Source organism: Pangasianodon hypophthalmus, chromosome 6 (genome assembly GCF_027358585.1).
Source record: "Pangasianodon hypophthalmus isolate fPanHyp1 chromosome 6, fPanHyp1.pri, whole genome shotgun sequence".
Taxonomy (NCBI): Eukaryota; Metazoa; Chordata; class Actinopteri; order Siluriformes; family Pangasiidae; genus Pangasianodon; species Pangasianodon hypophthalmus.
This window is the reverse complement of record NC_069715.1, coordinates 22,924,900-22,936,947: the sequence shown is the minus strand read 5'-3', so window position 1 is coordinate 22,936,947 and position 12,048 is coordinate 22,924,900. Positions and strand designations below refer to the sequence as shown.

The following is a 12,048-nucleotide window of genomic DNA, read 5'->3' as shown; positions in this document are numbered from 1 at the left end:
CTCTAAACAGCTTTGTGTCATCACTTGCCTCTGCCTGTTCTACATACTATGCTTGTGCAGCTGGTTTCCTACATGTGTGGGCTATGTGTCCTACTCTGGCAAATGCATAGCACTTTTTGCTTTTAAATTTGCACTTTCGAGCTGAGGGTTTCCCCCACACCAATGCATCTGTGTTAATTTGCTTTGAATCCACTATACATCCATCTAATACTTGTTTTTTTGACTGTCCTTTTGCTGTCCTTTGAAAGGGTTGTGTTGTATTGACATCATTTATCTGTTGTATTTCCTTTACTCCCCCCACAAACTCCTTTGTATCCCTTGATGTCCCTTGACAACATTTGGGTTTCAGATAAAAAAAAGAACATTAGAAGATAGATCAGAATTTCAGCTTTTATTTCCTGATATTTACATCTAGATGTGTTAAACAACAGCTTTGGTTGCAGACCACCCAATTTTAGGTCGCAAAAGTATATGTATAGTCTTGCACTGTTGAAAGCTACCATGATGTGTACCTTATTTTTTGCCTGTGCTTCACTTTTCAGTTGTTTTTAGACTTTGGGATCCTGAGGGAATTTTGCTTGACATGGGATGAGTTGCTATTTCTCTATGAGAAGTTATTTTCCTGCTAAAAGTAATTATGTGTAAATGCAAAAATGAGATTATAATAGTATGAATTGTAAATCCATAATCAAATTTGTATTTGTACTTTGTACCCATAATCAAATTTGTCCTTCTGCAAATGTGTTTTCATTATTGCAATCTTTATATTACTTTCAACGCTCACCATATGAATAATAATTTATGTAAACATTTAGAGTTAGCATTACCGCCTAGGGTCCCCAGTTTGATCCTGAGCCTAGGTTATTGTCTGAGTGGTGTTCTCCCTGTGTTTGCATGGATTTCCACCCACTGTCTAAAAACGAACACGGAGGTAGGAGGGATGGCTATTCTAAATTATCTGTAGGTGTGAATAAGTGTGTGTGTGTGTGTGTGTGTGTGTGTGTGCGCGCATGGTGCCCTGCGATGGACTGGCGTCCTATCAAGGATGTATTCTGCTCACATCATGTCAGCTCTGTAGGGTTCTAATATGTATGACGTAAAAGTTGTACACAAGTATAGCCGTAGGGAAGAGGAGGTAGAACACAGTTTTGGACTGGTCCAGAAGTATCCTGAGTGTGAGATATTATATTGAGTTATGATTCTCTCCTTGTGCTCCTGCAGTGTGTAAAATATTTGGCGGTATATGGTTGATTTGGCCATCTCTGGTCTAATTGTGTTAAAGTTTCAGTCATGAAGAGACAAGAGGGGACTCAACAGCACCTGAGGGAGACACCGGCTACCACAAGCGAGTGTGACATTTTTAATAATTTATCACAGTGCACTACGCAATGTATGTGTGTGTGTGTGTGTGTTTGTGTGTGTTTGTGTGTGTACTGCAGTTCTGTTAAAGTCCTGTGGGTGGTGCTATACCTCCATGGTGTAACACTGTCCCTCCGATCCCTTTCTTACAGACTTACAGTTACTTACAGTTTCTGTTTTTCCCTTAAACTTTCTTCTTGCTTCCTCGTATCCTACTCCCCTTCCCCTTTGCCCTTCCTCTTGTTTTGAAAGATCATTTCTCAAGTTCATTCATTCATTCATTCATTCATGCTCAGTAGCCGCATTATCCTGGTCAGGGTCATGAAGAAGCCAGAGCCAACTCAGGGAAAGCTGGGTGTGAGGCAGGAATACACCCAGGATTGGGTGCCAGACTAGTGCAGCACAACATGCACACACACATTGACACAGCTTTCTTCTATTTCCTCATTTTGTCTTATTTGCTATATCTTGCCACTCCTTTCATTTTTGTCTCACCCTTTTTCTCTTTTTCCCCTCAATATCTCTCTCTATTTATTCACTCGTTAGATCCCATTTCATTTTTCCATGCCCTTTTTTACTTCCTCCTCACTTCTCTGTGTCCACTTTTCTGCTTGAGTTATTATTTACTATATTAAAAAATGTATGTAAATGTTACATAAAAATAAATTACGTTCTAGATATATGTAATTACTGCTAAAGAAATGTTCTTGTGAAAATTGCATCTGGTGTCATTATAAGACACGTTGCCATTGGATGGAAAGATTGAACACACCAATAACAATCATTGTGAGGGTGAAAGAGCTTCTGAAATTTCTCAGGGACATTATTAAGAAACACTCAAATGGAACAAGCTACAGAGTCAAAGCGAAGACCATAAACATCTCTGTCACTACAATACATTAAGTTATATTATAGATGTATTATACACAACTAAGCGGCCCCCAGACAAGTGTGCCACACAAGATTTCACAATGATAAGGAAGGTAAGAGAGAAGCTAGAAGTCACTCAAAAAGCAGCAGGAACAGCAGTTACACAGAAAACCATAAGCAATGATCTCTGTTCCTACACCACACACAAAACTCCTCTGATAAAAAAAGATCACAATGTTGTGCATCTAGAAGCTTTTAGACAACTCAGAACCTGTTTGGAACAGTCAGATGAAACAAAAATAGAATTTTTGGGGAATAATTCAGCTTGTCATGTTTGGAGAAAAAAAGGGAGAACATTCAACTCTGCACAGACAGTAACCCAAGCTTATGTTTGAACCAGCGACCCTGGAGCTGTGAGGTAATGATGCTAGCCGCTGTGCACCATTCTGCATAAGTAAACCCTCTCTCTCTTTTCACTCTTATGGTTTTTCCCCCTGCTTTTCATTCTGCTTTATTTTTTATGTCCATCTACCTCCCTTTCTCTTCTCTTTCCTCCCTTTTATGCTACTCCCTCTATTTTCTCTTTAGTTTCTCTCTCTCTCTCTCTCTCTCTCTCTCTCTCTCTCATTTTACCTTACACTCCATTTTCTTATTCTCTCTCTCTCTCTCTCTCTCTCTCTCTCATAGGGAACAGACAAGTGTATTTTCAGCCATTGCTCAGCTGCTTTTCTTTCAGTCTATTTGTCATTTTATTCCTGCCACTATGATGAATTACATGTGCTAACCCCTTTTGCGTGTGAATATTTGAGGCCCTTTCCTTCTCTTGCCTCTCCAACTTGCACACTCATGCACATGTACACAAACAATGTGAAAGCATGACATGTTTTGTGACCTTTTTTGCCCCTTCAGCATGGCCCCCAGATGTCACTGACATTTATGTGACAGAATCAAGTGCACTGCAGTGTGTGTGTGTGTGTGTGTGTACCATGCTTGTATGTGTTTACCTGTTTAACTGTAGATAAGGTTTTGCACCTTATCAGCTGAGTTTATGCATGTTATACAAGGTTGTGTTGAATAGTTGCATCACTGCCACCACTGCTGTATCTGATCTGCTCTGTATGACTTTGACTGACAGATTAGAGGCACTTCTAGTGTGCAGGAGTGTATATAAATGCATTTCTGTTGGCATACATATATTACTGGAATTAGTGCTAGTATGATGTAATAACTGTAATAACAAAATCATGTTTTTCACTACACCATACAATTTTATAATAGTCATAGTAAACTTATGATAAGAAATATTACATACATTTGTACATCTGTTTTCATTTGCTATCATTTTTTTGCAATGTAGTTAAATGGAAAAGAAATGTTTTTTTGCAATTTACTGCTTTAAATACATTAGATGTAAAATAAAATAAAATAAAATAAAAAAAAAATGAATTTTGCTTGGAGAAACATCCCCAAAACTTTAGAGACAAAAGGTACGTTTGATTAATGCATTAACAGCCTCTAAAAAATTGTAAAGGTGAGCAAACTAGTTCACTTAAATCACAGTGTGAATGCCCATGCACATATTTCTGCCAAGTAGCTTAGTAATTATAAAGAAAGTATTTAATTTTGCATGTGAATATATGTAGAGAACAATTTTTTTACCCTTATTTTAGGTTTACCCATGCTGTTTTTCCCTTTTTTTGACCCACTTTTTATGCAGTGATTTACCAACTCCCCAAACCTTCTTATTTTTGTCTGAGCATCTCTCATCGTCTTCTCATCATCCTCTCTCTTCTTTATTTTAAATTCAATTCAATTCATCAGTGATCCACTGGCATGACTGTTACTTATTGCATTATTGCCAAAGCAAGTAGTTCAAGTAAATTTAAAAAATTTGTATCTGCACACATACAGTACACATATATAATACACACACACACACCAATATATTAATGCATAGAAACACATACCAAAGTAAATATTCAAACTGTAACCTAACTGTAATCTAAGCTGCGAAATAACTAAACAAAATTTAATAAAGAAATAACCAAATAAGGAGCTCATTTGGTCGTTTGGTCTTTCCCTATCTCTCCACCATTCCTTATTTTGTCTTGCTCCCCAGCTCTCATCTTCCCTCCAAATACCACCCCCCCACAACTTGGTCTTGGCCAATTCCCACCTACCAGCCAGCTCTCCCCTGTCATAGTGCAGTTATCAATTAGGGAGGGTGAAGGCTAACACATGTTTCCTCTGAAACAAGCTAAGCCAGCATCTTTTCAAACTGCTGCACATGTTGCCTCACAGAGCAACATAACACAAATGGGAAATGGGAAATAAATAAATGTTAATCTTGGTTGTGAGAAATGAGCTACATATGAAAGTGAAGCACATTATAATAGAGGTATAACGCAGTGTCACTATCTGCATCTGTTTAGTGCTCCAAATATCTATATCTGCATTCAGATTGAAACCTAAAGTGGGATAAACCACATGTTTATTTATTGTAATTAAATATGAACCCAACCATTATGTCCTTGGAACAGATTCTCAGTCTCAGCTATATCACTCAAGTTCATAACTGGTTTCAACTAATGATATGAGCGGGTTTTTTTTTTTTTTTTTTTACTAATACCACTCAAGTTGTTATTATTTTTCTTTCTAACTTCCTGCAGAATTTTCTAATAAATATTCGTGGTTCTATTTCCCAAAATTCCCTAATTTAAACTTCTGTGGCCCTGATTAGGCAGTTACTGAGGACAAATGAACACTGTAAATGCTTCAAATGTTAATGAATGTGGTCTTTGTTTGTCCTGTGAGCTTCATATCTAACTGCTTGCTTGTGCCTGCATGAAAGTAAAAACTTTCAAGTAAAAATTTTAGTTACGTTCTATGAGATGTAAGCCCCATTGCACACTTCTATTCACAACCAGAACCCTTCTGGCCAGACTTCTTAATAATCTGTATCTGTGTAGAACACATTATCTATTCATTCCAAATAATAGATTCATATTTGGTAACATTCCTACATTATTACCGACTTTGTAACAAGTGTATTATTTTGCACACTGAGAAGCCCTTTATACTATTTTCTAACCGCTTGGATAACTACTTGGAATGAAGAATGGAAAGTATTGTGAAAAGTTTTGTACAAGGTGGCAAAAGCACAGCAGTAAAGCACCTCACGTGTGGACTGTCAAGGTGGAAGAGTCAAACCCCTGCATGTTGCCCCAAAGAAATCAGATTAAATGTCAGAGAACCACACAGAGGTGAAAAAAGAGACAGAGGAACAGAGTGAGGGGGGATTGGTCTTCCCTGGACAGCAATCGAACTTGGCTTGACATTTCATTTATCATATGAATATTATTTATTTATTTTTTTAAATTCAGCAAATACGCTTCAGCTCCTTTCCTCCTGTTGTGTAACATTTCAGCTCAATCAGTGCAAACAGGATTAACGCGGATATAGTTTCAGTGTTTACCCTTTAGCATGCTGTCAGGTCCATCAATGATAAAAGGTATAATGTGACTGAGGTAAGTCAAAGTGAAGTGAAATAAACATAGAAACAAACTAAAAAATGCAAGTAGTGCTGCAAAATTAAATGATTGAATTATTCAAAACATTTTATGAAATCATTCAAATAATTTGAACACAGCATTTTGCACCTGTTTGAAATCTCTGTAATGTCTGTATCGAATAAATTCAGTAACACCTCACTGCCTTGCTTCTTAACACAGTAGTGCCCATAATATATTTTCCTCCAGCACCAAGATTTTCATCTTATGGCTTGCAACATCTAGCTGTGAACATGGACTAAAACACCAGACAATCGGAGTGCTTGAAACTGTCTGAAGTTTGTGGAACTACTGTGAATTGCTGAAATGTTCACGGCCAACTGTCTGTTTCAGAGTGCTAATTTGCAGCATCAGTCTTAATGCCAGATCAAACTAACTTTCCTATTGCTGTAGTGTGCTAGTTAGAGTGACTGTGTTCCTTGCATTCTATCACTGATTTTGCATAATTATAATGGTGGACATATCTTGAACTTTTATCATTTTTGTCGAATATCTGTGATATTCATTATAATTTTGAGCTACTGCAGCTGTGTGCTAACTCCTAATTAACAATTCAGGGACATTAAAAATATGACCTCTATCTTGGTGTTACAGATAATTCAGCTTTTTACTTTTTTAAACCAACATTATTCCCACTGTTAGCGTACCTTATGGTTATCCCTTGGCCACCAAGAGTACATTGCTTGAAGATATTAAAATAAAAACCATGTTGAATGTTAGAATGTTTTGTTTGGGACCTTACTTAAAATGGCTTAAGAATACTAAGGATTCTAAGTACACTCTTTGAAAAAGGGTTTTTCCAAATGTTCTTTGAACAGTTAACAGTTCTAGCTTGCTAAAGAGATTTTCCTTTGAAACTTTTCTGAAAGGCAAACACTGTGGTCGGATTCTAGGTAGAAGCTTTAAAGGTTCACCTAGGGAGACAAACTAAAAACTTGTTGGGGTGGAATTTTTTTCAAAGAGTTTCCATCACTCATTATCGTATCTTATGCTTATCCATACACCAACTGCTTATCCAGAGACGTAAAGCCTTTTTTGCATTACTGAGGTTTTTGCTGAATTTTTTGGTGTTTCTGTTGTTTTGCTATGCACAGATTCACTAAAATCATAAAAACAGCTGGACATATTAGCTATGTGCTTGATTGGTTGTGTTGTTTTAGCATCTTGGCCTTAACAGATTGTACAAAGCTGTTCCTTATTCCCACAAATATGTATCCCTCATTTCCCCACAGTATGTGTTAGACTCCAGAGAAAGAGTTGTGTTTGATGCTTGAACAGCATGGGAATTGTTGGTGAAACTACAGGAAACTAAAATGTTGGGGGAAAACACTTTTGTGCTTAAAATGTGTTCTTAATGGTTTGAGTATCTCTCAACCTATCTCTCTGTTCTCTTCACAGCAGAAAGGAGAGAACATTTACTAATATTATACATTATATCTGTACAGTATTGTAGTGTAATTCTTTCATTTGCATATCATTGCTTGGAAGGGGGCACATGAAACAATTAAGGGTTAAGGGTCTAGTTCAGGAGCCCAATAAAAGCAGCTTGGCAGTGATGGGACTTGAGCTCTCAACCTTGTAATCAATTAGTAGTCAGGAGAACACTAATGTTTTCCTAGTTCTAGGTTCTACCCCTGTCCTCATTGGCTACCCAGATATTTACCAAGGGCAGATATTGCCTGAAGCATGTGCAAATATACAGTATTAATGTCAACCTATAACAACCTATAAGTAAGTTGTGTTATTGGCTGGTTCTACTAACGTTGTAGAAACCAGCAGTAATTTTGTTCAGAAAGCTATTTTCTGCATTACACTGCTTGAGGGGCAAATGTGTTGGACTTAGTGTAACCATATTCCCAGACAATGCAGATAAAAGGAAGAAATAGCAACGCTTAGGTGTTGTGGTGAGACACTCTATAAGTCAGTAAGCATGAAAGGATTTGATTTACATGTTCCAAATGACAAGGAACCCTGGCGGTTATCCAGCCTGTGACTGACTCCACCACCAAAGGGAAAGGAAATTAGCCACTACCATCTGCTCCTTGGCTTGGGGACCTCTGTGAACTTAAAAGGCTGTAATGTCAAATACCAATGAATGATGTTGGCATGTTGACTTGTTGGCACCCTTCAAGCAACTGCAGGGGAGCATTGTCCAAACAGAGCGTGAAAGAGCACTCTTAAAACTCACAAAGGCCTGCTGGCATTGCTCTGACCAGTGGACCAGGGGTCTTATTTATCAAAGTGTGCATAAAACAAGTCTGTGCATAAAACAAGTTCTAAGTCTGTGCATAATAACTGACAGTATGCACAAGAAAATTTGCATTTATCATATGTGCGTACACACAGCTGTTATAAACCCTACCCCGAAATTGCCATATATGATAAAAACTCTCCTTCAAAAGGGTGATTTTTGAATGTGTGTTTGTGCAATCTATTGCTCCAATTACATTTGGAATGGCATGAAAATCCATCAATATTGCTGCCTTTTTCACTGCCATATTTGGATATGTAATGCTAATTGCTGGTTGGGAAATGCCAGACCTATTTCCAAATTCTTGCTGAAATGTTCCTGTGGCTAAAAACCACAGAGCAGAAAAAAAGAGTGTGCATGGAGATACATGGATATATACATCTGCAACCTGGATGGGATACAACAGTAGAAAACCACATTGGGTTCCAGTCCTTGTCAGCTAAGAACAGGAATTTGAGGCTGCATTGGGCACAGGTTTATGCTTTTCTGCTCACCAAAGAGTATTCTTGTCAGATAAAATCAGTCTGGCCATTCTGCCCTGACCTCTATTTTCAACAAGGTGTTTCTGAGTGCAGAACTGAAACAGAATTGGATGTTTTTTGTTTGCACAACATGCTGTGTAAACTCTAGAGACGTGTGTTGAAATCCCAGGAGATCAGCAGCTGAAATACTCAAACTAGCCCATCTAGGACCAACATCCATGTCACAATCAAAGTCACTGAGGTCACATTTTCCCCATTTTGACGTTTGATGTGAATATGACCTAGAGCTCTTGACCTTTATCAGCATGATTTTATGAATTGCGCTGCTGGCACATGATTGGCTGATTGGATAATTCCATGAATAAGCAAATGTAAATGGACAGTATACATACATACACTGTAGGCTTCTTATTGGACAATGTAAGTGCCTTTTTCTAGTAGTCAACACATTTTTAATATTCTACCAATATATACCAAGTATTATCAGTTGAAGCTTAATGGAATGCCAGGGATTTCTTCCAGATCAGCTGCTGTGACAGTCTCTTGGAGAAAAACAAATTCACCATCAATAATACATGTCATGATCAGTGTACCCAATCCAACCACCAATAATCCAACTGAATAAAGATGCCAATGAACACCTCACACACCTCACACCCTAGATAAAATGATTATTAATGTAATCAAAGGTATTCAATAAAAAAAAGAAAAAAAAGTGTTTATTTTAAAAAATGTTTACTTACCTCAGTTTGAAGGATAAGTACATTAGTCTTCTCGTTGTATGCCATTAACAGCTGAATGATGGCAGGTGCAATGTCAGTGTATTCAGTTACGGACAAGGCCAAGGCCTTGACCTCACTGATTGCCTTCATCTTTAAAAACTTCCAAGTAGTTTTCCACATTAATCAATTGCTTGTTCCAACAATCTCATGATTGGGATGTTGGTAAGAAGGTAAAAAATACGAGTATAGATATTTCTGGATGAAGAGGAATGGCCATTTGTTTTTCAGGTCTCTTAGGAAGGAGCTGGTGTAGCACTGATTGTTCTTCATTGAAGGCAGTAAGTAGTCTCCATCAATGTCTTGATCTCTCCTCTTTCAGCCGCTGAGGAATATTTTCATGTATTTCCATTATTTTTTATATTTCCATTTCTCTTCCATACTATTTTCAGGTTCATTTTGAGGAAAGACTGGCCGACTTCTGGGGCATCCATAACTATCAGAGGGTCACCTGCTTGGTTTGCTGGTTTCTGATGAGTCTCATTGGGCTCTGTGCCTTGCGTTGGTATAGTTTCTATTTCCATCATCAAGGTAATTGGCAAAACTCCTGGGATACTAGTTAACTGGTTGGATTGATTTAAAATGTTCTCATTTTGTCTTCTACAACTCTCACCTGATGTTGAGCTGCAGCCATAGGTCTTCTGCCTTTTGAAATTGCAGACTGTAAATCAGGTGGCATGTCCACTCATGGTACTTGGCAAGAGGAGCAAGCTGGCTGACTTGGGCTGCTAGAACCTGAATACATGTGGATAATTGAACCAAGTTGACCAAAACTGCATTGCATGGATTGACAAACAGGGGTGCTAGTCAGAGGTTCTGGGGAAAAAAATTTAACTAGCATATAGAACATAGGAAAGGGAAATTATAGCCCCTTTGGTCAGTAAGGTAAACTCCATCTTAGTATAGTAAACTTTAGAAAGCACCACAGGTGGTCCGACCAGCATTGTTTAATCACAACATAGATATTCTTCATGTAAACCATACCCTTTAAAGACACTTTGTGAGCAACAGCATTTTCTAGCTGGAAATGATTGGTTTCAGACTCCCTTATTACAACCTTGTAGTCATATGGGTAAAAATATGGTCTCCTTTCTACAACAATATGTTGAGGAAAGAAATTACCAGCACTAAAATAAGCTTGGAGAAACTAAAGATTTTTGCTGTAGTGTGGCACACAAGTTCTTAAAATTGTCACTTTGCTTGCATTTCCTTGCATGAGCAGCCTAAGACAAACAATAAGCCTTTGTTAATGACAAATGTAGTGGTGCTTTAGCATTAGTGGGCAAACTGGAAAGAGGACCATTTGAGACTGTAAATACTCATCTATTAGGACTGACATATGCTATGTGACCCATTGAGATGGCAGGCACACAGATAACCACCACTATTCTCCAAGTTGGAGAAACAGCTGCCACACTTCTTGTCACACTTCATTGGAATCTTAATCTTTTCACCCAACAAAATAGCAATAGCCTAGGCAGACACCAGTTCTGAGCAGCATGACTACCTAATTTATCACTTCTTGGATAAAATGTTTGTCATTTGCATAATTACCAAAATATTTTAGCTGAACAATGTGGCGATTCAGTTCTACATATGTGAACTGTTTCTCTTTTGACACAAGGTGTTTCATAAACAAAGCAAGGTCAAAGGAGACAATGCCCTCAAAAAGGTCATCAGTCATGGACATAATCCTGACTTTCAAACATGGAAGCCAATGATTCATCTTTGAGTAAGTCTTTTTTTTTTTTGAAAAGTTCCTACCATCTCAAATATCTTCTAAAACATCTTATTTTGGAATGCAAGCTGAATGTGTCTATTCATGCTGCTCACTAACTGAATCACAATTAAAAAGTGACTGTAATGTTTGTGTAATGGGAACATACTGAGCAAAGCACTCTTTCCCTCAATTGTTTTGGCCTAGAAATATGGGCACTGGCTGCATTTATATTGCAATGCTTGAGAAGATATTCTGTATTCAGCACATCCATAACTCTCTTAATGTCTCTCTCTTAATGGAAATTCAAGAGTAGTTAATTTTTCGCTCAGTTTGTAAAGCAGGTGCAATTGGCTCATGTCATTTATATCTTGGAAGCCTTCAATTATAGTTTTAATAGTTGTAGCTGGAAGAAGTAATTCTGATTGCAATTTCAGGTAAAACAGATCAAGTCTGTCTAAAAAAATACAGATTAATCTGCATTATCTGGAAAAACACCAGCTTGTTTCCCACCTAATAAGCCACAGTCTGTAAAATATTCAGACTGCCTGCAAGAGTCTACATTTACCTCAGATAAAGTTTCTGGAGGTGAAACAGGCTGTTCTAGTTTTAGAGAACTATGAGAACTAATTCTTTCCAATGGCCATTTCCTGTGTTTCCTGGACAAATGTGATGGAAATGTTGAAATTACTGAAAATTTCTTTGTCCAATAGGACAAGATATTGTTGTACCTTCATTAATAAAAGATTTTAAATGTGAAAAAAGGCTGCTTAAATCTTCACACTTAACTTGGTAGAAGTCAATGTGACAATCTAAACTGCTGTTACAAACTAATCCTCTACAAATTGAACTACAGTCCTCCCATTTATATGTATTTTGTGGTAAATTGCAAATAGGACAATGAATTTTCTATGCTGAATGAAGGCTTATTTGGCATTACAGTAATGTGTACAAAACTGACAGTGAAGCATTGTCTATAGCCAGATGAGAAATACTCCCATTGTAGTAGCTTCTGACAAAG

The 12,048-nt window shown here is 37.6% G+C and overlaps 1 long non-coding RNA gene across 1 annotated transcript in view; it reads left to right on the top strand.

The window, feature by feature from the left end:
- LOC128318501 (uncharacterized) overlaps positions 1-11,791 on the top strand; it is a 59,588-nt gene extending 47,797 nt beyond the window's left edge. Inside the window, exons 3-4 of the long non-coding RNA XR_008301874.1 lie at positions 9,542-9,591; positions 9,703-11,791. This is a non-coding gene — a long non-coding RNA (uncharacterized LOC128318501). The remainder of the gene's footprint in view (positions 1-9,541; positions 9,592-9,702) is intronic.
- Positions 11,792-12,048: the final 257 nt, after the last annotated feature.